Genomic DNA, 25753 nt, shown 5'->3' with positions numbered 1-25753 from the left:
TTCTTTATATACCTGCCCTGGCAAATAGATTTTGTTTTGCTTATTTGATAGAAGGGAAATTAAGGCCTCATGCAACTAAGTGATTTCCCTGATAAAGTAGTAGAGATGTGATGTACTATCTTCCCAGCCCAAGTTCAGAGCCTTTTCAACTACACAAAGTTCAATGGAATGATATTTGTTCTCAAAATACTCAAAAACAGTAAGTCTCAAAAACTCTCTCTAATCTTCTAAAAAAGGCAACTGTTTTTTTCTAATATATTGATAAAGAGTGGGAAGTGTACATATGTGTATGTCTGTATGTGTGTATATATATATCAATATATAGTAGGAAGTTTTAAATGTAATAGGTATATATATGCATACATTTACATGTATAAATATATATAAGCATACATTCAACTTTAGAATCTTATGTACTCAGTCAATTGTGTTTTCTCAGATTAAAATGGCACCACCCTCTTCATCACACCTATAGTTAGATATAGAAGGCTCAGTGATATTTTCTACAATGGGTTTGAATAAGTCCTCAGGTAGATCTTTCATCTCTTCTTAAAATGGCTTACATCTTTACATCGTTCTATACCCTTCTTAAAAAAGACTTTTGCCATTCTTTTTCTTTCCCAGCACTATAGGAAAATGTTTGTTTCAAGTTGTTGCCAGCTTCCCTATGGAACAGAGCAATTGCTTAACAAATGGCAGATTTCTGAAAGGGGAAATATCCATGGTTTAATATGTTTGTTTATTGTCAGTATGTACCTTCTGTTTTTGTTCACTTATAAACCTCTTGTAACCTGCACAGAAAGGCAAAGACACCAAGGCTTAGGGAAATGGATAGTCAAACAATTGTTCCCAAAATGGTTTTCTAGTTTTTAGCCCAAAGAGTTTTCCATGAGCCAGAGAACTCCCATTGGTATGTGAGGTTGCTGTATGCAGAAGGCTGAATATAAAAATGATGTTGCCAGGTCCCGTATAAAAATAAGTACGTTGTTAAAAAAAATAGTACATTGTCAAAAAAAACCTTATCATTTTGATAAAGTCTTTCTTCTAGAGAGAAACTACTTCAAGGCATTAATTTGCATAGATCTAAATTGTTATATTTACCTAACAAATGTGTGATTATTTGTCCATGTGACTCCACTAGATGGAGAGTTTTGACAGAATAGAGAATGAGTCTATTCCTCAAAGTCCTGCTATGTGTTCTGTGTTTATTACGAAAGATTATTGGATAAGTGGATGAATGGTGTATCATAGTGTGGTGTTTCAAAATCAGAAGGATATTGAAACAATACCATGGATCCACATGAATCAAGCCACTCTCACAAACATGGTGTCACATATTAGGAGAAATGGGAAGCTATCTCTCCAGAGTGTATTAACCATAGATTTCCTTACAAAGGTTCTCAACTTAGAAGAAAGAAGATTATTTATTACATCAACAGCTTGTTCTGAGCATTTGTCAGGACAAAAGAAAACTAAGACACTAAGTCTTTGAGACACTAAGATCTAGTCCAGAGACAAACACATAGGTAGCGACTGTTACTTTGAGATGATGTGATACGAATGCCATACTGTCAGAAAATCATGCATGGAAAAGACAAGTAAGAGGTCACAAATGTCATTTTTTAAACAATTTTTATTAATTTTTTTTTAGAGAGAGAGAAAGAGAGAAGGGGAAGAGTGGGAAGCATCAACTTTTAGTAGTTGCTTCCCATATGTGCCTCGACCAGGCAAGCCCAGGGTTTCGTAACAGCAACCTCAGCATTCCAGGCTAACACTTCATACACTGTACCTCCATGGGCCAGGCAGATGTCATCTTTTCATGGGGAAGTTGGAATTCTGAACCAACCCATGGTATTCTTTCCCAAATCCCGTAACTAGAGTCTAATGATGAGAAATCAGAGAGACCCAATATCAGACATGAAATGCCTGACCATAGCCCCTCAAAACTCTCAGGGTTACAAAGAGCAAGGCAAGACCAGAGAACTGTCACAGAGCCCAGGAGACACGGTAACTAAAGGTAATGCAGTTTTTCTAGACGGGATCCTGACCAGAAAACGGACATTAGTGGAAAAACTGATGAGATATGAGTCAAGTGTGAAGTTTAGTTAATAGCAGCATGGCGGTGTTGGTTTCTTCCTCCTAATAGATGTTCCCAGGTGAAGTAAGACAACAACGTTAGGGGAAGCTGAATACGTTTAGATTGATATAATTTTCCTCTGTTTTGAAGGCTGGGACTATGTGATGCAATGATATTATAATATTGTTAGCAATAATAACTGAAATTTCTAAAGCACTTTTCACATACACAGACTCATGATGTGACAATATCATGAGGCTAATAGAACAAGTATTTTTATGTCCATTTTATAAATGAATAAACAGTGGCTCCAAACTGAAATTTATCCAAGATTAAAATTTCAGTGCCTTGGGCTTAAAATACCATCTTGTGAATCAGAGCCCTGTGTTCTTTTTACTTTCACCAAGTATTAAAAAGACAGGCCAGTGTATGAGTCCCTGTATGCATGGGGAAGGGCACAAGAAACATGGAGGGGGTGTGTGAAAAGATTTGACATGCAGGTGAATTTCAACTGAAGGTCTAAGAATAACTAATGAGCTGTCTGTGTTTTGAAGCTCAAGGATTGCTTCTGTGTTTTTTTGACTCTATAGTTCCCTAACCTTACGTAGGAATGCTAGTTTCCTTAATAAAAATAAAGAAACTTAATTATCACAGTTTTGTAAGTCGGCAAAAGTATTACACTCTGGAGCCCCTGAACCACATTTACTATCTTTTGCCTCCTCCAGCCCCTCCATCACCCATTTCTAAAGCTGACTCAAGTGGATGAGAAATTCGTTCCAGCGATTCTGTTCATAGCTTTGGTGTGATCTATTTTTATACTCAGTTTTCCTTGTCCTGATTACAATAATTGCACCAATAATCTTGAATAAGAAGCGTATCCACACCACATTGTTTACTTATAATTTAGGAACAGCAATAATAAAAGGTAAATTCTGTACTTCTGCAACAACCCCTTAACCCCTTTTCAGTCTGATTTACTAGGACCATAAATCAGAAAAACCTGTATGGGTTCACTTTTGCCTTTAAACAAAAATGAACAGTATTCTTAAGTATGAAATAATTATACTGTTACTTTAGATCAAGGTATCAAAAAAAGGACCTCGTGTGGATACTTATGTAACTTGCGCGCGCGCGCGCGCACACACACACACACACACGAAGATGAATGTTTAAAAGCAGATAGATATGAGTGTTGGTCCTAAAATGTGGTCTAGCGCGTTGATTCTGCAACCGGACGAGTTATCCCTATGCTTTGCTGCCCCCTTGGCAAACTAGAAGGATTTACAACAGAATTCTGCAGCCGGCCGGCTGGAAACTGTTCCCACCGCCTCTGGGTGGGCCGGCGAGGCTCGGAGGCGTTAGAAATGGCTATTACAGATTCACATTGGCTTGGGTATATTGTAGAGAGAAATTAGAACACCTTTCCGGTGGAGAAACAGATTTTCTCTTTTTAAAATAACTCAGTTTCCGCAAGATCCACGTGTTACCTTCTAAGTTATTTTTAAAGGCTTGGTATTTTTTTTCTTTCTTTCTTCCTCTAGTCCGGAATGGAGACGAAGAAAAAAGAACCGGGGGAGGACGTCTGAGTTTGCGCTCTGGCCGACGCTCTGGCTCATTTGGGTGTGACGGCGACGGTGGAGGCTCTCCACGCGCCAGTTTCCTAGGCTTCCATTCCGCGTCCACGAGATGACTCATCTCCAGCTTAAGTGAACTTCTTGGGAGTCCAGAACACTTAGTTGAAGCTGTTTACAAAATGCAAAGCATCCGAGTGGCCAAGGCGGAGGCTCCTGTATTCACTACCCCCCCCCCCCCCCCCCACACACACACACACACGCAAATCGCTTCTAAAGGAGCTGGAGAAATAATGCCGATCAGAATTTACACTCCGAAAGCTGACCCGGTGATGCTTTCAGTGATGGGGCTCTGCTCTGTTTTCTGCACCGTCATCCCTCTTTGCGTTTCCCACGTTTACGCGGTTCTAAGACTCTGTCCCCGCTCCGCCCCTACTTTCCCGTCTCCTAGTTACATCTCAAAACTCCCTCTAACGGGACTTCTCCTCCTTTTCCCGCTGTTGTATAATCTTATCTGAACGTGTGGTCGTTTGGCTCAGGAGGGCACTGGGTGCATGGGTGGGAGGCAGCTTTCCTGTTTCACTTAAATTTGGCGTGCGTGGGAGACTCCTTACACCATTCCTCGCGCACTCGCAAAACCGTCACAAACGCTCGTCAGTGCGAGCGGAGACTTCTCCCGTCCTCACAGCGCAGCTACGAAAGGAAAGAGCACCGGGCACGGCGTGGTATAGGCGGCGGCGGCGGCGGTGGGGATTGAAATACAGGAATCAAACCCAACTTTGCAGGCAACTTCAATAAATCTGGTAACTGGAGGCAAAAAAAAAAAAAATAGATTCCGAGGGCTGGGTCTGGTCCGGATGAAACGCTAGGGCTCCTTTCCACGCCGAAGTCTGGTGCTGGAAGCCTGCCGCTGGCGTCTTGCCACGCGAGTGCCCCCAGACAGTCACACACCCACTGGAAACGCACGTGAACGAAGCTCTGGCCCCGGGAGCCTCCGCCCGTGCTTTCCTAGCCCGCTCCGGCTCCTCCCGGGAGTGTAGGGCGCACACAGGGTTAACTTAGTTCCCTCCCCCGTCGGAGGGAGGGGCAGGGGAGGGAGAAGGCAGCTTAGTGTCTCCGGCTGGGTACCTCGCAGTTAGTAATACGTTGGAAACCTGTCGCCGTCACTTGGCGAGTTTGGCGTCTTCTATTGTCATCGCAGAGGAACGGGCGCTCGGAGATCACATCGGCGGCCGCAATCTCCGCGCCAAGGCGCCGAGCTGCTCCCGCGTGGGTGCGACTGTGGCCCTCGGTCCCGGGTGTCAAGCAGCGGCGAGGCAGCTCGTCCTCGCCCCCAGGCCGTGTCCACCAGCCCCCGGACCAGTTTGGCAGTTCTCAACGATGGGCAGGAGGGACCTTGGCGGAGACCCCTAAAACAATACCATGCCCCGGGAGCCCCGCTACTGCCGCGCCAGCTTCTTCCCTTTCCACCTCCCTGACCCCGTCGGATTCGGATGAGCCCTCGGCCGGGAGACGCGGACGCCAGGTAAAGGGGCTGCAGTGCCAGGTGGAGTCTCCAGTAACCGCCGGGCTGCCATTACGCGGGCACCACGCGGTGTTTTCAGGGGGCAGATGATGCTTTTTTAACCAGTGGAGGATAGTCACCGGTTGGGTGGCATGCTCTGTTTTAGTCTTTACCTCCGCTCCAGAAAGAAAATGGGCTGCTTAACTCTACCCCGACTTTAGGGTGCTCTATTTTTCAAGTCGAATCCACCTCCCCTAAGGAGTTCTTTAACTGAGTCAAAATGCAAATTTGCTACCCTGCTGGGAGCATCATCCTAATTTGAGGCTTCTAGAGCCCGAAATTAAACTTGCTGGAATCCTGACTTCCACCTCCTCAGAATGAATCTGTTAACTTCTAGGAGTAACATCCACCCCCGACGCCCCCACCCTCGCTCGCGCCCGCTCCATCTTCTGGTAATGTCACCGGCGTTATTATCGTGAGGTGGCGTCTAAAGCCACCAGCACGTCCCCTGCCCGCAACCCAGGATCTATTAGTGGTTAAGATGATGCGAGAGGAGGCTAGTTCTTTTTCCTTCGAGTTGGGGAAGGGGTTACTTTTCTCCAAAGCAAGTCTTCCTCCAGCCCCGCTAGTGTTCAGCGCCCGGGCACTGAGCTAGGGCCAGCGCATCCTTTGCGCGGTGAAAGCGCTGGGGGTTTACTAGGCTGAGCCCGAATGCGTTCTCTGCGTCGCGTGCGTGAGACTTGGGGACCGGGCGGATGTCGCCCCCAGGCGCTGATTGCTGGGGGGCCAGAAGACCGAGAGGAAGGCGGGCGGGGAGCCTCGCCAGCTGCTGTCGCGTCCCGCCAGGGCTCGGGCTTAGTGGAAAGATTCCTCCGCGGTGATGACCAGCTCGCTGCTACTTTCAGCACCCACGCCATCACTTCTGTTTTGTAATTGGGCGTAAGATCAAGGTTGCCAGTTGAAGTCGTAGTCTAACCGGGGAAAGGAAGTATCGGGAAGAGGGTGGCTGGGGCGGGCTGTACCCTTGATGCCCTGGAAACTCCTGAAGCGCGTGCGGCTCTGGGCCAGCGGCAGCTGCTGCGGGAGGCGGAGGCTGCCGCTGGTGTGGTCGCTGGCGCTTCGCTTCTGGTTTCTCCTAGCAAGATGGCACTCACTGTCTGCCCTAGTCCAATTACCTCCCCCAACCACTCACCCTCCTCTTCCAGATATTAGTCACACACTGGGTCTGCGGAGAAGAGCTGCTCCGTGTAAGTCAGAGCCTCTTCCTAGCCACCTTTGCGTAACGCAACGAGAAAGAGCAGCGACTCGCGGGCGAGGACCCGGGAGCTGTGTGCGTTTGTGCCGGCGTGCGTCGGGGTGGATCCGCGCGTGTCTTGTGTTCGGGAGGCAAGTCGGGCGTTTTTCCAAGTCATCTTAACACAATTTAGGCGCTCAAATAAGTGAAGGCGATAGACCCAACCGCGGGGATGCGAAGGAAATAGAAACAATTGGGGAAGTAGTGCCAAGTGGCTCGGGCTGTTCACTGAGGACGGGGAAGTCATCCCGAGCCGGTCGCGGCCACCGCCCCGATCCAACTCTCCTGCGGCGCGAGCGGAGAGGCTCCCTAGGGACTTGGTCCTGAGCCAGTTTCAAGTTCGCGGGTGCTTCTGGCCCGGCCACGCGGACGGCGCGCCTGAGCGCAGCTCAGCGGGAGGCGCGAGCTCGCTCTCCCTCTTCTGTTCAGATTCGGCCTCTCCGCAGACTTGTTAGAACATGACAGCAACTTACTGAAGGCAGGAAAGCAGCAGCAACGAAACGAGAGGAGGAAACCAGAAAGCCTTTTTTTTTTTTTTTTTTTTTTTCTTAAGAAAGAGACGTGCACCTGGTTTTCTTACATCACTCTTTTACCTTCACAGAGAGATTGCGAGTAACGTTGCTTGTATACAAAACGGGCTTCTTTAAACTGTCGAGCCTGTTTTCCTGAATCTTTGAGGTTGAATTGGTTTCTTGTAATCTCTGGGGAAAGTGAACAAGGCTCTTTCCAACAGCCAGAGTTAAAGGAGAAAACGGGGTGTTTAAAATCACCTTATTGAATTTTGGATTATATTCCCAATTAAAGTTGTTTAAGAAAGTCTGGGATCAGGGAACTAGTGATGCGGTGGGGAGCAGATCATCCAGATTGCTTGCATTTGACATAACGCCATCTTGGTTGAGAGATTTGTAATATTTTTATCCTCTAATCTCACCTTTCCATCCTTTCTCTGTGTCTAAGTAATAGACCCTCTGGCTGGGAAGCATGACACTAAGCAGGCAGGGTAAATTGACTTTCAGCGTTCGGATGGGGGCTCTATCCTTAAGAGTTGGAGGGTGAGGGAATGGTGCAAGGTACAGGGGGAGAGATAGAAACATAGAAAGAGAGAGAGGAAGAGGAGGAGGCGTGCCTGATCGCAGTGGCATCCCTGGTGTTAACTCTGGGGCTTTGCAACTCTCTTCAGGGAGGACAGGGTTAAGAGCCTGGTCTGACTTTGCCTCTTGGAAAGCTTTGGGTTGCGGCCGCGCCTCCCAAGCATTCTTTAAACCAGAAATGTGGGAGGGACTCCGCGAGGGAGAGAGGGAGGGAGGGAGGGAGGGAGAGAGGGAAAGAAAGAGGGCTCGAGGAGGGGAGCGCGCCAGAGCGCGAGGGACGAGGGAGAGGAGGAGCGCAGAAGTGGCGGAGGCGATCCGGCGAATTCATTACAGTAAACATCTCCCGGGGGTGTCAGGAGGGGTGGGGGTGGGGCCACGGCGCCTACATAGCCCGGCCGCTCCAGATCCAGGCAGCAGTGAGGTCGGAGCAGCTTCCGGACCCACGCGGGACCGGCGCGGCACTCGGAGCGAACCCAGCGCAGCGCCCCACGCCGGGCTGCGCGCGGTCGGCACCCGGGCGTCGCAGGCGCGCCCGCCGGGCTCTCCAGACGTTCCCCGGAGTCCTCCGTGTCCGAGGAGCCTCAGCAGGACCGGGTCGCTTTCCACCGCCCTCCCTGCTTGTCCTCCTCCTTTCGGGACTCGTCGGCTTGGCCGAGGCGGAGAGGGGGAGGCGGAGGAGCGCAGGAGGTGGGGGCCGCGGCGGCGGGAACCCAGAGACAGTGGCATGCCCGAGCGCTGGAGGCGGAGGTGGCGGAGGACGGGGGAAGACGATGCCGCGGCTCCGTAGCGGAGAAAGGCGAGAGCGAGCGAGGCGAGCGGGGCGCTCGGGTGCCAGCCGGCTGCGGGGAGGCTCGCGCCGCTCGGGGGCTCCGGCCGCCGCATCCCCGCGCCCCGACGCTGCGGGCGACAGGGCTGGGCTCCGGCAGCCGCCACCGTCGCCGCCGCCGCCACCTGGAGGACCCAGCAAAAGTTTGGATCTGAGGCAGGACGCGGCGCTGAGCGGGATTACCACCAGGGCTGGAAGGATGCCTCGAGAACCTTCCCAGGTAATAGGCACCCCCAACCCTCTCCCTCCCCTTCCTTCCGCTGCGCTCTTGCTCCCTCCCGGCGCCTTTCCAAACACTCGCCGGGGCTGGCTGGAAGTCAGAGGGAGAAGAAGTTCACGGTCCAGGGAGGGGTGGGCACCCAGCGCAGGGAGACCCACAGTCACGTTGGGGGAGGGGGGCAGTGGCGCTTCTCAGCGCCCGGTGGGCGAGTGTGCCGCGAGGCGACTGTCTCCTGGGAACGGATGAGAACCCTGGGCCCCAGCTGGTGCCTGATCTTGTAGTTCGTTGGGAATTTAGGATGTAGATTCAGGGGCTTTTTAGTAATCTTCAGTCTAGAGAAATGTTGGCTAGATTTCACTCCCTGCCACCCTTACCCTCTCACTCTTATTTAGCATATCTAAAAAAATGTTAGGAACCCGTTCGCATTCGCCTACCGCGTTTAGCTGGTGCAGAAAAGCAGATGGGGGCGGTGGGGAGGCGGAGGGGCGGGAGAGGTGTGAGTGAACATTGCAAGGAAAAGGGAGAAATTACCCTTCCCCCTTCTGATGTCCCCGCGGCCCTCCCTCCTTCCACTCACCTTCTGGCGTCAGAAAATAGGAACTTTAGAAGTCACATTTTGATTGAAGGGTGAGATGAAACACACTAACCATTGGTGACGTGAATTTGCAATGCGTGTGTGTGTTGGGGGGGCGGTTGATGGTGGTGTAGAGAGGGTGATTTTTCCTTGGTGGCCTGATGCACCCTAGTGCTGGAGCTGTGTGTGTGTGTGGGGGGGGAGGTTGAGTGGTCGCGTGTGTGCGCTGAGGAGGGGGCATCGGAGAGAAGACCTTCACGTTCCCGCACAGCGGCCTTACTTAAGCTAAGAAAATAGCTTCTGCTCTTCACTCGAAAGCGAAAAGATTCCAGCCCCAGCTCTCCAATGTCCTCTCTCCCCCAGTCGAGTTTTGAGTTTTCAAGCGGCTCAACGTTTGCTGCTATTATTTTTATTAGGACCATTATTAATTCACCTGGAAAACTCATCGTGCCTCCTCTTGTAAATGGAAATCAGTCTGCAAGAGCTTTTGATTAATTTTAGTGGAGGGACTCTCTTGTAAAGCTTACAGTAAGCTAATCAAGTGCAAGGCACAAATCCGTGTAAATGCATGCCCAGGAGTGCAAGGTGCTGATTAGATTTCTTTACATGCTTCATTTGTTATGCAAAGCCTCTTCTAAATGGGATCTATTCCTCCCTGCTCAGCTGGGAGGCTCTTTCATCACACAGGGTTTCAGAGAGCTTTGGGGCATGTCCACTCACTCTCCGGCATATTGCTAAATTTATTATGTCTAACTTCTCCCAGCCAAAAGCTAATATGAAGGCTAGCTTCCATATCCGGAAGATATTGTCTGTGGATTTAAGCAGTATGACCTTATTAAATTTCCAGTGAAAGGATCCCCCAAACATTTTGAGGTAAATAGATTGCAGCTTGGCATTTGTCCAGGGATTTATTTGGTGGTTGCAAATATGAATGTAAATTTTTAGGTCAGTATGGAAAGTGTTAGAACTAGACTTATTTATTTATTTATTTTTATTATCACTAAGCAACACCCGCCAGATCTATAAGATCGACAGGCCACCATATTAGAAGAGAATCAATCCTTGGGTAATACACACACCATAAAAAGTTGCTTATTTCCTGACAGTGTTAGGCTCCCCAGGATACAAGCCCTTCTCAAAGCCCTAAACAAGATAGGGTTAAATCATTTAAGGATTTCTAATAATCATGGTTGACAGTGCAACACCATACTGTCATGTTGAGTTGCAAATATCAGTGACTGTAGGAGGTTTGAGACAAAATTTCAAACATGATTCCATGTCTCTACCACTGGGTGCAAGACACTGTGAAAAGAATTGGGTTAGCTGCACTGTAGCAGAGCGTATTATAAAACTAGTATGAGAAGAATGCTGGGGGTTTTTTTTTCTTTAATACCTCTTTAACACTTCAGTAGTTTCATTGCAGTTTTAGAAATGTCAGGGGCTGTTTTGACAAGAGAGAGGAGATTCTCCGGTGACACCGTGTTGGGCCCCATGAAGTTCCCAAGACAGTGACGTTTTTTTCCCTGCATGCTAGGTTTTAGATGATGTGATCTTATCCGAGTTTGACTTTGACTGCTGGATCTAACTTGAAGGACCTGGGATGCCTGTTACATTTATATTCTGGCCTGCAGGAGAGTTTGATTTAAGATTTAGATACATCTCCCAAAAGCAACCTTATATCTTCCCAGTTTGAAGCTGTGGTTTCAAGAAAGGCTCAAGTATGTGCAAGTCCAGGAGCCCTGAAACTGTGGAGACTCAGCGTGACCATCGGATCCAGTCTGAGTCTTCAGGTTCTTATTCTACCAGGAGGAACTGCTGCTGCTAAGATCAGCAGTGTCTGAAGTTAAAAAACCGCAAGGCGGCCGGTGCCTCTTGGTTTTGTTATACTTAGAAGAGTCCAGAAAGGTCAAGGTGATGTCATTTTATTTCTACTCAGGTCAGACCTTCCTGGATGATCATTTTTTTTGGTATCTTTAATTTCAATTCAAGTTCATTTTTGACTAGATCACTTTAATAACTTTGTGGTTACTGCCACAATTGATTCAAATTCAGTCCATTACTGACCTCTGTCTGTGAAAAGTGAATACTCATTGTTTTTCTTTCTTCTCATCAGAGTCTCCAGATTATGTGTGTGTGTGTGTGGGTGTGGGTGTGTGTGGGGGTGACCAACAGCTCTTCTTTCTGGATATTTAGATTTTCAAACTTGTTTTTTTTAATACGAAGTTCAGTGTTGGTAATGCTATTTAACAACAGTAATAAAAATGTTACGGGCTAATAGGCTAGTAAACAGTTCTTCCATAGAGCGTTGACAATATGATCAATGTAAATAAAACACCAGAGCTATCCACTGTCAATAAAAGGGTTGTATAGTCAGGTAGACTAATGTTTTGAGACTCACAAAGCTGCTAGATGTCAGTGAAATTTTATTGTCCCTAAGTGCTTACATAACAAAGGAAACTTGATTCAAGCCCAGACCATGTATGTGGTAACCAGACTTCATAGTAGCTGTGTGTATGTCTTTAAATACAGCTGTGTAACTTTTGGTACAGATCAAGGGTGAGGTGGGTGTGAGAAGGGTGTCTATAAACAGATGGTCTTTTAAGGAGACTTTTAAAATCTGATTCCTAATCCAGCTTTGTCTTCTCAGGGTTTTCAAACCGAAATTTCAATTTGAGTTGACTATTCTAAATGGTAATTGAAGACCAAGTTTGCTGCATTTCTTTGGTGGGCGGATACCATTATCAGACATTTTCCAGATGGTTTTTGATGTAGTGGTATTTGGGGATATGGAATTTTTAAAAGGTTTTCTTTTCTTTCTTTTTTTCCCTTGGGCAGGTTTTGTGCAAAAGACATTTTTAAACACCTATTATTATCATTATTATTATTAAATTTCAACAACCATTATAATGCTTCATCAAACTTTCTTATTTTTCTCTACCCTCTGAATTGCTTTTCTTGTTTTAAATTATATTTTTCTTCTAAGAACTACATGTTCAGGATTGGGGTAAGACTATCAGTATTATTTTTTAGTTTTTTTTCCCAGCAGTGTGACCTCCAATTTAGTATCTGTTTATAACGAAACACACATACACACACATACACACACACACACACATATACATCAAGAACCATTTTAAGACAGAGATTCTTTTCAAGGTTTTAAAATATGGTTCTTTTTAAAGAACTATGACACAAATATTGTAATAAAAATATCCTGTGTTCCGATGAATACAGAGACTTAGTTCAGTCTTATGGAACAGTAAAACACTGTATTAGTAAAATAATCAGTGGTATTTTCAGGACATGGTCAAAATCTGTTAGAACTTTCACGTTTTTTGGTTATTTTTTTTTTCCCTTGGCGAATTTCTCATCTACTGGTCTTTTTGGTTTTCTTTGATTTCTTCTACTGTGGCTCTTTGAAGTGATTCAGAATTAAACAGTAGCCACTTCTTTAGAGAAATTCATCATGTTATGTTCAGGATTCCAGAAGAGTTAATGATGCAGAAAAAGTCCTGTAAAACATCTTTCTAAAAGAAGTCCTTCTCTTGCAGGCTTCCCACTTACCGGCCTCCTGTACCATTTGCAGTGAATTGGAACTCCGTTATTTATTTATTTTTCAAATACCACCTCTAACTTAATTTAATGTGGGATGTGTTTCTGCAGAAGCATGCCGCACCATGTGTCCCAAGTCGCCTGAGCAAAGCAGTGTCATTTTTTTTTTTTAACGGATCTGTAATCAGGGAAGGTCAAAGAAAATATCCTTGCATAATTTGGGAAGTCAAAAGGCCACATTCATGGTTCTCCAACACTGGTCAGTTATACTGCTGATCATAAAGGCACACATTTTCTGACAGTGAGGTGGTTAAGGATCTGAGCCATTTCTGAAGCATTCACAAAATAAATAGACGGTGTGTGTACTCATTAGGTGCTCATTAGAACCGAGCTGTTTTTCTCACTTTCTTTCCTGGTTGCTTTTAAGGGAATGTGTAAAAAACTTGGCAAGGGTCCCTTTCTCTCTCAGGTCACAGGTCGTGCATTATATTTCAGTTCTCTTTATGAGAGCTCTCAAGCCACAGAAGAATATTCTGTCTGAAACTTTTAAGTACCTTAGGCCTTTTGGAATGAAACCCACTGAAAAATAGCAGATACCAAAGTCCAAAGATGCTACCAGGCCCCAGAACACTGAAACCCGTTTCAACAGTGGCTCTTAAAAGTGGTTCACAAATTTATTGTCCATTGAAGTCAACGGAGGTCATGTGGCTGAATGGAAAACATTAGGCTCCTGTCAGCCCCGAAATAGGTCCACGTGTTGGTGTCACTCTTAGCCCCAGCTGTCTAGGGGCATCACTTCCATGAAATCCGGTGTCAGAATAGCCTCTGTGATCGTTTCCTCTCCCGCTTTGCTCCAGAGTTTGCACTCGATTACTTGGGAGAAGGAACTAATGCAGAAAATAAGAATATTCCTTATAGACATTAGCTAAAGAGAATTAGGGGAGTCACTTGGGCAAGCATTTACCCTAGAGGTTCTAGGAAATTCTGTTTAGGTCCTGAGCAATGAAACTGATTTTAAAACATATTCATACCTAGCATTTATATGTACCTCTTCTCTGGCATTTTTCAGTTCTCACATACAGGGTTTCATTCATTCCTCGCAACGGCTTCTGTGCGTTGGTATGCACAAGCCCTGCTCGCCCAGCCTCTCGTTGGGTAACTGGAGCCAGAAAGAGGTTGAAGGCTACCGAAGGCTACACAGAGTTCTTCTTGAAACTCTTTCACATTATGCAAAATGATGGACGTTACATTTGATTACAGAGATATTGAATTTTCCAGATAACAGTTTAAAAGTTTCCTTCTTTATGAAGACACCCAAAATGATCAGAGTTGGATTTTTTAAATTAAAAGAGTAAATAAAATATAACAGTCATATAAATATTTAGATTTAAAAAAAAAAAAGGATTTCCCTCCCACCCCCCTACCCTCTTTCTTCAACATTATCTAAGATGCAAGGTTGCCTGTTGTGGGTGAGGATGTCTTTATGATGTAGGCATTGTGATTTGGGACCTTCATTGTGGTGGGGAATGAGCAATGGGGAAGCTGTTTGGGGGGAAAGAGAAGATGTAGTTCTATCAAGAAAACCCGCATTCTCATGTCAGCACACTCCTTTCTACATTTATGACCTTGGATGAATTGCTCAATATCTTGGAGACTTAATTTCCTCTCTGCGGAGTTCAACAGGGTTGTCCCAGGGTCAGATAAGATTAATGTGTGTGAAAATACCTGGATAACAGTACAGTTTTATATTCCCATAAAGAGGCATTATTCAAATTGATGTCATTTATCACTTTATGACTGTCATGTGCTGGAATAATTCCATGGTTTTTTATTAATAACATGGTGACCAAGACAGAGTGCCCTGCCCTCCAGGAGCTTTCTGTTGAATAATAGGGGACATTGCCCAACCAGTCAAACGTCTGGTGGCCTTCTTCATCACTTCTTTCATTCATGTAATGGTGTGCTGTCTCCTTTCTGGACTTAGCTCTATTTTGATGCAAGGATTCTTTTCAGGTAACAGGGGTAAATGGGGTGAGTTAAGTAGCAGGGCCAAACTTTCCTTCCCCGACAGCTTGGCTTGATGTCGGAAACAGGATTTATCACGTTGAATTTCACTGAGGAACTTTTGGGAAAGTACTATCAACATTTCATGAAGTAAGGTTGTTTCCCCTTTTGGCTGGGTTTATCCTTTACCATTCAAGTTACCCTTTGCAAAAACACAGTCATTAATAGAATATATGAGTATTTTAAAGACTTTTATGTTGCAAAATACGGCAGGATGGAGCAAACAACTGTCGTTTCAGTAGTTTGGCAAAACTCCTGAGCCCATTACCAAAAAATGGAAAAACTTGATTTATTCTGACATCGACATAATCTCCAAAACTTGGCCTTATTTTGACTTAGTTAGCATTACAAAATCCTTGTGAGACATTCTTTACAATTCATCTCTCCATATTTTGTTCAGGTGTTATTTTTATAATTGTCAAATCTGAGACAATTTAATTTTTAAATGTACCAAGAGTGAGCATGCTGATTTTATCTTTCTAAATTGTTTACAGGTAGGCCTTTGTAAAGGTTCATTTTTAATAGTTTTAAGGTTGCTTCATTGAAGCCTGCAGACAACCCTCTCAAGTGAAGTGTGTACTTAAAAATGTGTAGTTAGGTCGCGATTCTTGGTCAGAAGGACTATATCTATCAGTGATTTGAATGTATAACAGTCTGTATTTGACAATATTCTTTTCAGTTTCTCATTTGCATTTACCAGAGGTTGACACTTGCTTTTTTTTTAAGTTGATTAGTATTTTACTAATACATTGTAAACTATCTGGCCACAGCACTGTATTTTAATGTGACAGATTACTTTCACAGAATCTGAATACCTTGTGCTCTGGCAGTGTTGAATGACAGAGTGATGATATTTGAAGAAGAGAAATGTTTATTACTACTCTGAAGAGTTCTGCTAATAAAATGAGATGAATCTGTAGGTGTAGGGGTGGGGAGTTAGTGTGTACATGTGTGCATCTGTGAAATGCACAACGTCTCATGCTGTGAGGACAGAGAACTGTTACACCCTTCTGCTAAGTGGTGCTAATTTAGCCCCCATATAAAAGAAGAATGATATAACCCCAGTTCTGTTTAATTGGAGATATTCTTTCCCAACTAGGTCTAGGGAAACTAAATAAAGAGAAGCACCATTTTACATGCAATGAAGGAATATATGTTTGAATGAATGTCTTGGTACTCGCAAAGGAGATATTATGCTTGTAGAGGCAGAAGGTATACACCAGATGATGAAAAAATCTTTTTCATTCAGGCAGAAGATGATTTTTTGTGTGTAACAGAGACAGAGAGAGATGGAGATAGGGACAGATAGAGACAGAGAGACAGGAGGGAAGAGAGATGAGAAGCATCAGTTCTTTATTGCGGCATCTTAGTTGTTCATTGATTGCTTTCTCATATGTGCCTTGACCTGGGGGCTACAGCAGACTGAGTGACCCCTTGCTCAAGCCAGCAATTTTGTGCTCAAGCTGGTGAGCCTTGTTCCAATCAGATGAACCCACACTCAAGCTGGCGACCTTTGGGTTTCAAACCTGGTCCTCCGCATCCCAGTCTGATTGACACTCTATCCACTGCGCCACCGCTTGGTCAGGCCAGAAGATGATTTTTAACACTATGTACCAGTCATAAAGTAAGACTGGAGAAACAAACAGGTAGTGAAGGATGCATCTACCTGAGGCTACCCAGGCTGGTGAGGAGAGAAGGAGTCACAAACCCTAATTGCGTTGGAGTTTTATAATAATTAAAAGTAATGGAGTCCATCCCAGTAAGTGCACCAGGAACACAGAGCCTTAATGGAAAGAGCTTTACTTTTGGGAAAAAAGGGATAGTCTTTAGTGCTAATGCTGGCTGTTGTAAATTTTGTGAACTCGAGCAAAATTTTACACATCTTTTCGTCTTTGTTTTCTCAAGTATAAAATGGGAGGAAATACTTTCTACTCACAGAGCAGTTCTTCTGAGGATTGAGATTGAGATAATTGTGTAAAGTGTCCACCAGTCATGTACACAGAAGTTTAATAAATGTTGACTGCAGATCATTCTGTCTCTGAAATGGTTGTGATTCCGTTATGTCACTCTCTCCCTCTACAAATATTTTTGCCATTTCTCAAAAATCCCAAAGAAAGCTTTAGACTCCTTGGACCCGTTCACTAAGAGAATGCAGCCTCTTCTGCAAAATGAAATGTCATTATTTTATGTGTGTAACGGAGCATGGAAAGACAGCAGAAGAAATAAGAACTCCATGCATGGGCCTAATGAGCTCATAGCTGGTGGTGCATCCTGTAGGCTGATGCTGTGATTGGGGACAGAGAGAAAGGGGATGGGGGACCGAAAGGAGCGCTTGTCTCAGTTTGGTGAATCAGAAAGTGGTGTCATCTGGGTTCTGCTTAACTGTCATTGTTTTTTTGACATTGAAAACAGAGCCTTTGGCAGTTCAGGGATGCTTTTCTATACATCCCCACTCACCTCCATATACCCTCCCGTGGAGAATCAATACCTGCAGCTTGCAACAAGTTCTAGTCTACACTGTGACACTAGGCACAGTGGGCTGTGCTTATTATGTCATTTCTTAAATACATTTTTTTATTGTTAAACACTTTCAGAATGAATGTTCAGAGATTTTTATCAGAACAAATGATAAATGCTTTCTTCAAACATGATCCTGGCAGAGTTATGGAATCTTTTATTGCAGAAGATTAACACATAAATTATTGTTATGTTTATATAACTCTAATTCTGTACTTAGAAAAAGATGATATGTTGCCTGTTTAATGAGAGATGTTAGAATCAGAATGATGCTTTTGGCTTATCAGTTCAGTGTGAAAATACTTCTTTCAGAAAATAATTTTTAACTCATGTGAGTAAAGGAGCTTCTGACTGCTTCTGTGGCAGATACTTCGCAACAAAGGCAGTGCTCGGAAGCTCTGGTCAAGATGCTAACGCTGGGGCTACTTTATTATCATTCTAATTGCGTGTATTATGATATAATTTTCTTATTCTACTCCTCAAATCCTGACTTGGTTTTTTTTTTTTTTTTTTTTTTGACTCTATAAACCTGTATATTTATTGACGTTGAAAGCTATATTTACCAAGGTGTTGGGGATGCCCCAGACATTGGATCTGTAAGCAAGGAAGCTTTACCTGTTAAGATCACATAATTTGTAAGTAACTATACATACATATATGAATATGAAATTTATATAAGTATATACAAAATTAACACAATTGGAGCAGAGAGAAGTGGTCAGTAGACTGTATTTTGTAAATTGCTAACATCTTAGTAAGTAGCTTTCAGACCACCATTTTACCCAACATAAAACAATAAGACCTTGTTTAGTTTCTTTAGAACATGTAAGAGATTAAAATTCTTTGGAAAAAGGTTTAATTTTTTTTTTTTTACCCAAATAGGTAAGGAACAAGTCCAATAGTGCTGACAGCAATGGAACTGAAAACTCAATTCTAATAATCTCTGAGTCCCGAAGGAATGCAAGGCATACTTCCGTTCGAGTCATGAGCTTATAACAGGGAATCTGACACAGATTGGTCCTTTACTGTGTGCCAGGCACCATGCTAAGTTTCCTACTGGACATTTAAGATATTCTTTCAGAAAGTAATTTTTAACTCGTGAGTAAAGGAGCTTCTGACTGCTTCAGGAACAAGAAGAACTTGTTTCTTGACCCCCAAGAAATCTGATGGGTCGGCCCACAGTCATTCTTTCCGAACTTAACTCATCCATCTTATTAATTGGAGAAAGTGATTAAAACAGAAGGTCCTCGCCTTAGGCCTGGAGATTCTGATTTGTTAAATCGGTGATGGAAATGTACATGCGCAGAAGCTCCTAGGATTGGAAATCATGGACTTAGCTAATTTTTAGATTTTTATTTTCTTAATTTTGAAAGCATTTTATTAAAGCTAAGGACAGTGAATCAAAAAAAAGAGGGTTTAGGACAGAGAACACAACAATAGAAAGCCTAAGAGGGGCTGCTTTGGCTCTTTAGAAACATCATGGGAAGGAAATGAGCCAAGGCAGGCTGATGGCAGCTTCCTGGGAAATCAGAGAAAAGAAGGCTTTGGGGACAGGTTTTGGGGGGCTAACCCTGGCTGAGCTGCTGCTGCCCATTGAGTCCTTGGTTGCAAGTCTCCTAGGGACCCTTAGAGTTTAGGAGATGCACGCCTGTTGGGAAAAAAAAAGAGGAAGGCAAGGTTCCAGCAAGCTCCCAGGAGGATTTTTCCCAGAGACTGTGGTTTTATAATTATCTGGTTTATAGTCACTTATGAATTTCTGAGAGTATTTTTACTGTCTTTTTTTTTTTTTTTTTTTTTTTACAGAGACAGAGAGAGAGTCAGAGAGAGGGATAGTTAGGGACAGAAACGGAGAGAGATGAGAAACATCAATTATCAGTTTTTTGTTGCGACACCTTAGTTGTTCATTGATTGCTTTCTTATATGTGCCTTGACCCCAGGCCTTCAGCAGACCGAGTAACCCCTTGCTCGAGCCAGCGACCTTGGGTCCAAGCTGGTGAGCTTTTTGCTCAAACCAGATGAGCCCACGCTCAAGCTGGCGACATTGGGGTCTCGAACCTGGTTATTCCGCATCCCAGCCTGATGTGCTATCCACTGCGCCACCGCCTTGTCAAGCTTTACTGTGTCTTTTGCCACATAGGAAATATTGCTAGATTTAATGCAGTCTTTCTAGGAATGAACTATTGGAGGGGCCAAATGTCAAGCCTGGCTTTACCGTTGGTAGCTACAGCCTTTGGTGGGGTCTTTCCATTATCCATCAGTGTCTCCTAAACCATGGTACTGTACTGTTCTTGATGTCCCTGGTGTTCATTTCCTGAAAAGACAAACCACATTATATTACCTTTTTCTCTGTCTGTCTGGATAAATTCCATCCAAACTCATTGACATGTAAGACCTATGACAATCTGGGTCTCAATTCTTCACTCACACCTTATTCTCAAGCACCCATCCTGTGTAGCCATGTTCTGAAGATGTCAAGAATGCTCCAAAGATGGTCAAAGCATGTTTTTGTCCATACATAGCAAGAAGAAGATGGGGATGCTGTTTACCCCTTTTGAAGAATGTTTCAGGCTTACTCTCCATTTGGCAGACTCTTTTCCTTTAAGACCGACACAAATGTCACCTCTCCTGGCCGAAATTAATTATTTTTTTTCTCTGAGCTTCTACAGTACCTTGTACCTTTATTAGTTCTTCATGTTTGTTGTATTGTAATATGACTGTTCACATGCTTCTCTCTTCCATTAGACTATTAAGAACTTGGCTTGTTCTGTCCCCTTAGTGAGAACAATAGTGTCCAATGCAGTAGGTTCTGCACAAATGTAATTGCGTGACTAAATTCATAATTGTGCTGGCCAATCCTGGAAGACAAGAAGATTCATAATCTAGTGACAGAGTGCTTCTTCAGAAGTGCCTTTCTATTTCCATTTGGAGGAAAATGTATACCCCCCCCCCTACATTTCTAACTCACTCTAAGCAGGTTTGTCAAACAAATGCCTGCTGGTTAACCCAGCCCAGATCAGCACCAGCTCTCCAAGCCACACATGAGGGGGTTCAGATGCCACATGGAAGATTTGTTTAAAGGAAAATTAATTTGCTTGATGATATATATTTTCTGGCATCAAATGAAAGCGTTAGTTAAGTAGATGTGTATGCAGATGTGGTTTTCATAGACTGAGACATTTAGCTCATCACATTAACTCTGTGTATCTTTCTTGGCATAATTAAAGAGAGCCAGAAACTTGTGAAAAATCTGTGCAGTTTATCTTTTATTTTTATTTTCTGCTTTGTGTTTTTATTTTGTTTATTTTATTGTAGGCACATTATTTCCTGATGGAGATAATCTGAGGAGCCAGGGCCCTCCAGAGAGGAGAAGAGAATGCAAGAAATAATAGCTCCTCTGTCGCTGTCTCCACAAACAGCAGGATCCACCTTAGTCTTCGTGATTTGACATTGAATACACCAAAGAGCATGTGAAGGTTAAAATAAACTCTCAACTTCCAGGGTTTAATGTGATCATGAATGGTGACAGAGTTGGACTTTGAATCATTCTTGTTTTCCTAAAGAGTATGCTAACATCACCTTTCTACTTTCCTGGTGGATTACTGATAGTGGATAGAGGTGGCTTGCATGCCTGTGGGGTTTGTGTACAGATGTAAACCCACTCTAGACTCCTCTCCCCTTTCTTTCAGGAAGAATTTCAGTGGTTAAAAAAAAAGTAGATGATGAGAGAACAATTTAGATAGTCCTCTACCTTAACCCTTAATGCCCTCTGTGTTGTCTATACGTTGGCAACACTTTTCGTGCCAGTAGGAAGCCCACAGAATAACATCTGAGATAATTTTTGATAAACAACTATGCTTTAGTACTGGGGACTTACAACATCTCCCAGAAGGTTTTATAGTATTAATCAATAAGAAGTTTTAGAAGCAGTATGTTACTTGATTCTCAAATCACACTGAGTTTCATCAAGGCCACATTCTCATCCAGGGAGAATAATAATAATAGTAATAAACAATATATATTATATTGATCATAGATAAGGTTTATGTAGAGTGCTGTTTTGTAGTTCATGTGTATTATCACATTTAAATCTTCACCAAAACCTTGTAAAGTAAGTTCTGTTTAGTAGTAATACTAGTACCCCCATTGGCTATTGTTAGTTATCTTTTTTTTTTTTTTTAACAGAGAGAGAGAGAGTCAGAGAGAGGGATAGATAGGGACAGACAGATAGGAATGGAGAGAGATGAGAAACATCAATCATTAGTTTTTCATTGCAACACCTTAGTTGTTCATTGATTGCTTTCTCATATGTGCCTTGACCGCGGGCCTTCAAGAGACCCAGTAACCCCTTGCTCGAGCCAGTGACCTTGGGTCCACGCTGGTGAGCTTTTGCTCAAACTAGATGAGCCTGCGCTCAAGCTGACGAGCTCGAGGTCTCGAACCTGGGTCCTCTGCATCCCAGGCCGACACTCTATCCACTGAGCCACTGCCTGGTCAGGCTGTTAATTATCTTTGTAGGTTGGCTTTGTACATGGTAATTGCCAAAATTAACTCTGCATTTATTCTTCACACCCTAAAAACCAGTTTCACAGTGATTGTTGACCTGTGATCCAGCTTTCCATATCTGAATTTTTAATAAAATTCAAACATTTTAAAAAGTCATTGTTTGCTTCTGGCCAGTTTTGAATGAAAAAGATTCTTGGATCTCTCATTTTCTTAATGCATTTTTGTAAAGTGGGAAAAGAGAAGAATCAAAAATGTGACAACTTTTAGCAAGTGTTGAGCATCAACAGAAGTCTGTGGCTCAATGCCTACTGGTTAAGGATCACATTTGTTACAGAGAACACTTGCCATTTTTTGTCTTTACCCTTTATCAGCACTACTAACAAACAGTTAAATGGATGGATTTGAGATTCGCCTGTTTTCCTCCATGGAGGTGATAATGGACAATGGAATGACTAGTGGTCAGATAATAAAGCCAGTGGCTTCTGAGAGATCCTGGAAATAATGGAGAATTTGACTGTGTTATGAATAGATCAGAGTCTCTCCTTTTCTAAACCTGTGTAGTTGCTCAGGCAGTAGATTTTATTGGGTGAAAACATTACCCAGAGGCAGCTGGAGAAGGCTGTCCTCATCAATAATTTGAAAAGAAGTGCAGTGTGGCTTGCAAGTCTGACCCCGTTGAATCCGATTTTGATTGAACTCCCTTTTCCCACTTTCTGTGGATGCATTCATCTCTGTACGGGTCCGAGATGTGTCTTATGAATTCAGAGATTATAATCAAGGTCCTTCAATTATTTGTCCAGCCTAAATTTGTTGTAAATGTTATAGATACAGTCTAAATTAAGTTATCCATTCCTTAGTTCCTTCATTTCTCCCGAGGCAGCCGGGCCGTGGCTCCTGTTACTGCCAAGTCATTTTGCCACTCTGTGTGCATTTTTATCTGTCTGTAGATGGGATGGCATGAGATTATTGCTGATTTAGGTCAGTTGAGATGGGTCCATTGATGCAGCTGCTCATGAATGCAGGCTCTGCCCAGATGTGGCTACAGTTTGGGGAGTGATTCCCCAGCCAACCAGCTCCACCACCACACGAAAACACCAGCTCTGTTTGACCCTCGGGTGATTTCTGTGGTGTTTCCGTGTGTGGCGGTGGGAGTCTAGCTGAATTAAGTGGAAACAAAACATTTGCTTTCTGCAGTTTGCAGCTGAGACATGATGAGGCCATGTGACAGAACCCTACACGGTCCAGTGTCACTCTGACTGGAAGTGGTTCCCTGGATCGTCGGGACCATGTGCATCTCTGAAGTATCAGCCTGTCACTCAGGATTACTCGCCTCCACTCCGAGTGCTGGACCCCGTGAATTTTCTGCTGAACTTCAGGGTTGGAATGTTTTAGAATGAGGTGACTATTCCCAACAAAGCTCCATTATGCTTAATTTATATCTCTCTATTAAATACATATGCTGTCTAGAACTACTACTTTGAGTCATCTTGATTACTCTTTCATTCATCTTCAACTGTTTTAGTGCCAGTTTTATGCATCTTTAAGTAAGAACTTTGGTTTTTGTCATTTCATTTCCATTCTGCTGTGTCCCATGGTAGCTCACCTGTGTCTTTCTGCCCCAGGACATTCACACCACAGTTCATTACTCTTCCTCATTCCTGTGCTGATGAGATTACTGTCCATGATTTGCAAGGTTAAGTCTCAACTTCTTAGTTTGACACTTAAGCTTTTTCTTCTGTAGCTTTTCCTAATCTCTCCCACAAAAGTTAATCTCTTAGGAACTAAATGTAGGGTGTGTCCTTACCTTTACCTTTATAGCAGTCTCATTGCTTAAAATGTTATCAATGCTTTACCTCTGCTATCTGTGAACTCTTTTAGGGCACAGGCCAGGCCCAATAAATGTCTGAGTTGCTAAATTGAACTCTTGTATCTGACTCCAACTAACCTCCGTGATACATGCATAGAGCACGAGTCTGTGTCTCTTCTCTACATACTACCTCCCAACATATTTTAAATATTAAGCAAATTAACATGAACAACGTTAAGAACTCTTATGTGTCCAGAGCTCTTATACATTTGAATATTAAAGTTATCTAATAGAAGAAGCTTTCTTTGTTCTCTCTGGAATCCTGTGTCAAAGCAGTTTGCCCTGGCTTTGAAAACAGGAAGGTGGAACATTCCAACAGCATTATGAGCCCTGTGTTTATATTTGTACAACCTGTAGTCTTTCCAGGCCCCTAGGCAAAAGCAAATAGAAATCATCACAGGCATTAGAACTTGATTATGTTGAATTCAATTCTTATAATGGAAGCTTGATAGTCAGAATTAGTGACTTGGTAGTTTATACTGAAAGACATGTTTGCAATATTGCAAAACCAGGGACTCTGGCTTGGTGGAATCTTTAAGGACATCTGGATGTTTTGAAAAAGACAGCAATCACATGCTTTTTTATCATCTCTGTAATGGCTATATATATATATATATATATATATATATATATATATATATATAAAACGAGCACGAGAGAGAGACAGACAGACAGACAGACAGACAGGAAGGCAGAAAATGAGAAGCATCAACTGATAGTTGCAGCACCTTAGTTGTTCATTGATTGCTTTCTCATATGTACCTTGACCGTGGGGGCTCCAGCCAAGCCAGTGACCTCTTGCTCAAGCCAGTGACCTTGGGCTCAAGCCAATGACCCTGGGCTTCAAGCCAGTGACCTTTGGGCTCAAGCTAGCAACCATAGGGTCATGTCTGCAAGCCCATGCTCAAGCCAGTAAACTTGGGGTTTTGAATTTGGGTCCTCAGCATCCCAGGCCAACGCTCTATCCATGCATCACTGCCTGGCCAGACTCTATAATGGTATTTTTACAAGGGAGTTGCAAAAAGACAAGTTTGGGGAGAATATGAAGTCCATGGAGTTTGGATTCATATAGAATGGATTTATTCTGCCTCATTGAGCTAGGGTAACTTAAACATGTTTCTTCATTTTTTATTTACTTCCTCAGATTTTTTTTTTTTTTGACAGACAGAGAATCAGAGAAAGGGACAGTTAAGGAAAGACAGACAAGAAGGGAGAGAGATGAGAAGCATCAATTCTTCATTGCAGCTCCTTAGTTGTTCATTGACTGCTTTCTCATATATGCATTGACAGGGAGGCTTCAGCAGAGCAAGTGACCCCTTGCTCAAGCCAGTAACCTTGGGCTCAAGCCAATGACCTTAGATTTCAAGTCAGCAACCTTTGGGTTCAAGCCAGTGAACATGGGGTCATGTATATGATCCCATACTCAAGCCAGTGACCTTGCGTTTAAGCCAGTAAGCCTGCGCTCAAGCCGGTGACCTCAGGGTTTTAAAAACCTGAGTCCTCTGTGTCTTAGTCGAACTTTCTATCCACTGGCCCACCGCCTGATCAGGCTACTACATCAATTTTTAAATACAGGAAGGATAATACGCATCTCAAAGGATCACTGTGACAAAGACATTAGGGAGGCCCATCATACATCAAGGATTTTCTGTTCTTTTGCCTTCCAACTTGAAATAATATGAATGCTACAGGCTTATAAATTATTAGGGGTGTTTTTGTGTTTTTTTTCTGCATGGAGAAAGTTGGATGCTGTGTCACTATTTCTCCAAAGGAGTTTTCTGTGGGGCTGTGGAGCCTCTTCCCTGATTTCTGCATAACAGCACTTATTTCTGGGGTCCAGAAGAGGATAGACTATCCTAGAAATAGTCATCACTCTGTCTCAATTAGGGCACTCTCTGTTGAAGAGCTCTTAAAATCTCTTCTCTTTCTGGGAAAAAAGGAAATCTATCCAGCAGTCTCATCCCCTCAAAAACAGTGGGTGTCATGGATTATTAGAAAAAAATTTCCCAAAGAAAGTGCTCTTAAAAACACCTTCCTGCAGAGGAGTCTGACTCATCGACAGGCACAAAGGAATTTTCCTACTAAATTTCAGC

General features: G+C 43.5%; 1 protein-coding gene across 3 annotated transcripts in view; it reads left to right on the top strand.

The window, feature by feature from the left end:
• Positions 1 to 4222: 4222 nt before the first annotated feature.
• Positions 4223 to 25753, top strand: part of FLRT2 (fibronectin leucine rich transmembrane protein 2) — a 95947-nt gene continuing 74416 nt past the window's right edge. For 2 of the 3 annotated variants that reach the window (XM_066272437.1, XM_066272439.1), the window contains exon 1: positions 7911 to 8583. The gene's annotated coding sequence lies outside the window, so the exon portion shown is untranslated. Of the gene's footprint in view, positions 4452 to 4849; positions 5174 to 7910; positions 8584 to 25753 lie in introns of those variants that run through there. The other variant, XM_066272436.1, reaches the window with a different exon arrangement.

This window comes from Saccopteryx bilineata, chromosome 4, assembly GCF_036850765.1.
Source record: "Saccopteryx bilineata isolate mSacBil1 chromosome 4, mSacBil1_pri_phased_curated, whole genome shotgun sequence".
Lineage (NCBI taxonomy): Eukaryota > Metazoa > Chordata > Mammalia > Chiroptera > Emballonuridae > Saccopteryx > Saccopteryx bilineata.
This window is presented reverse-complemented; position numbering and strand designations above follow the sequence as displayed.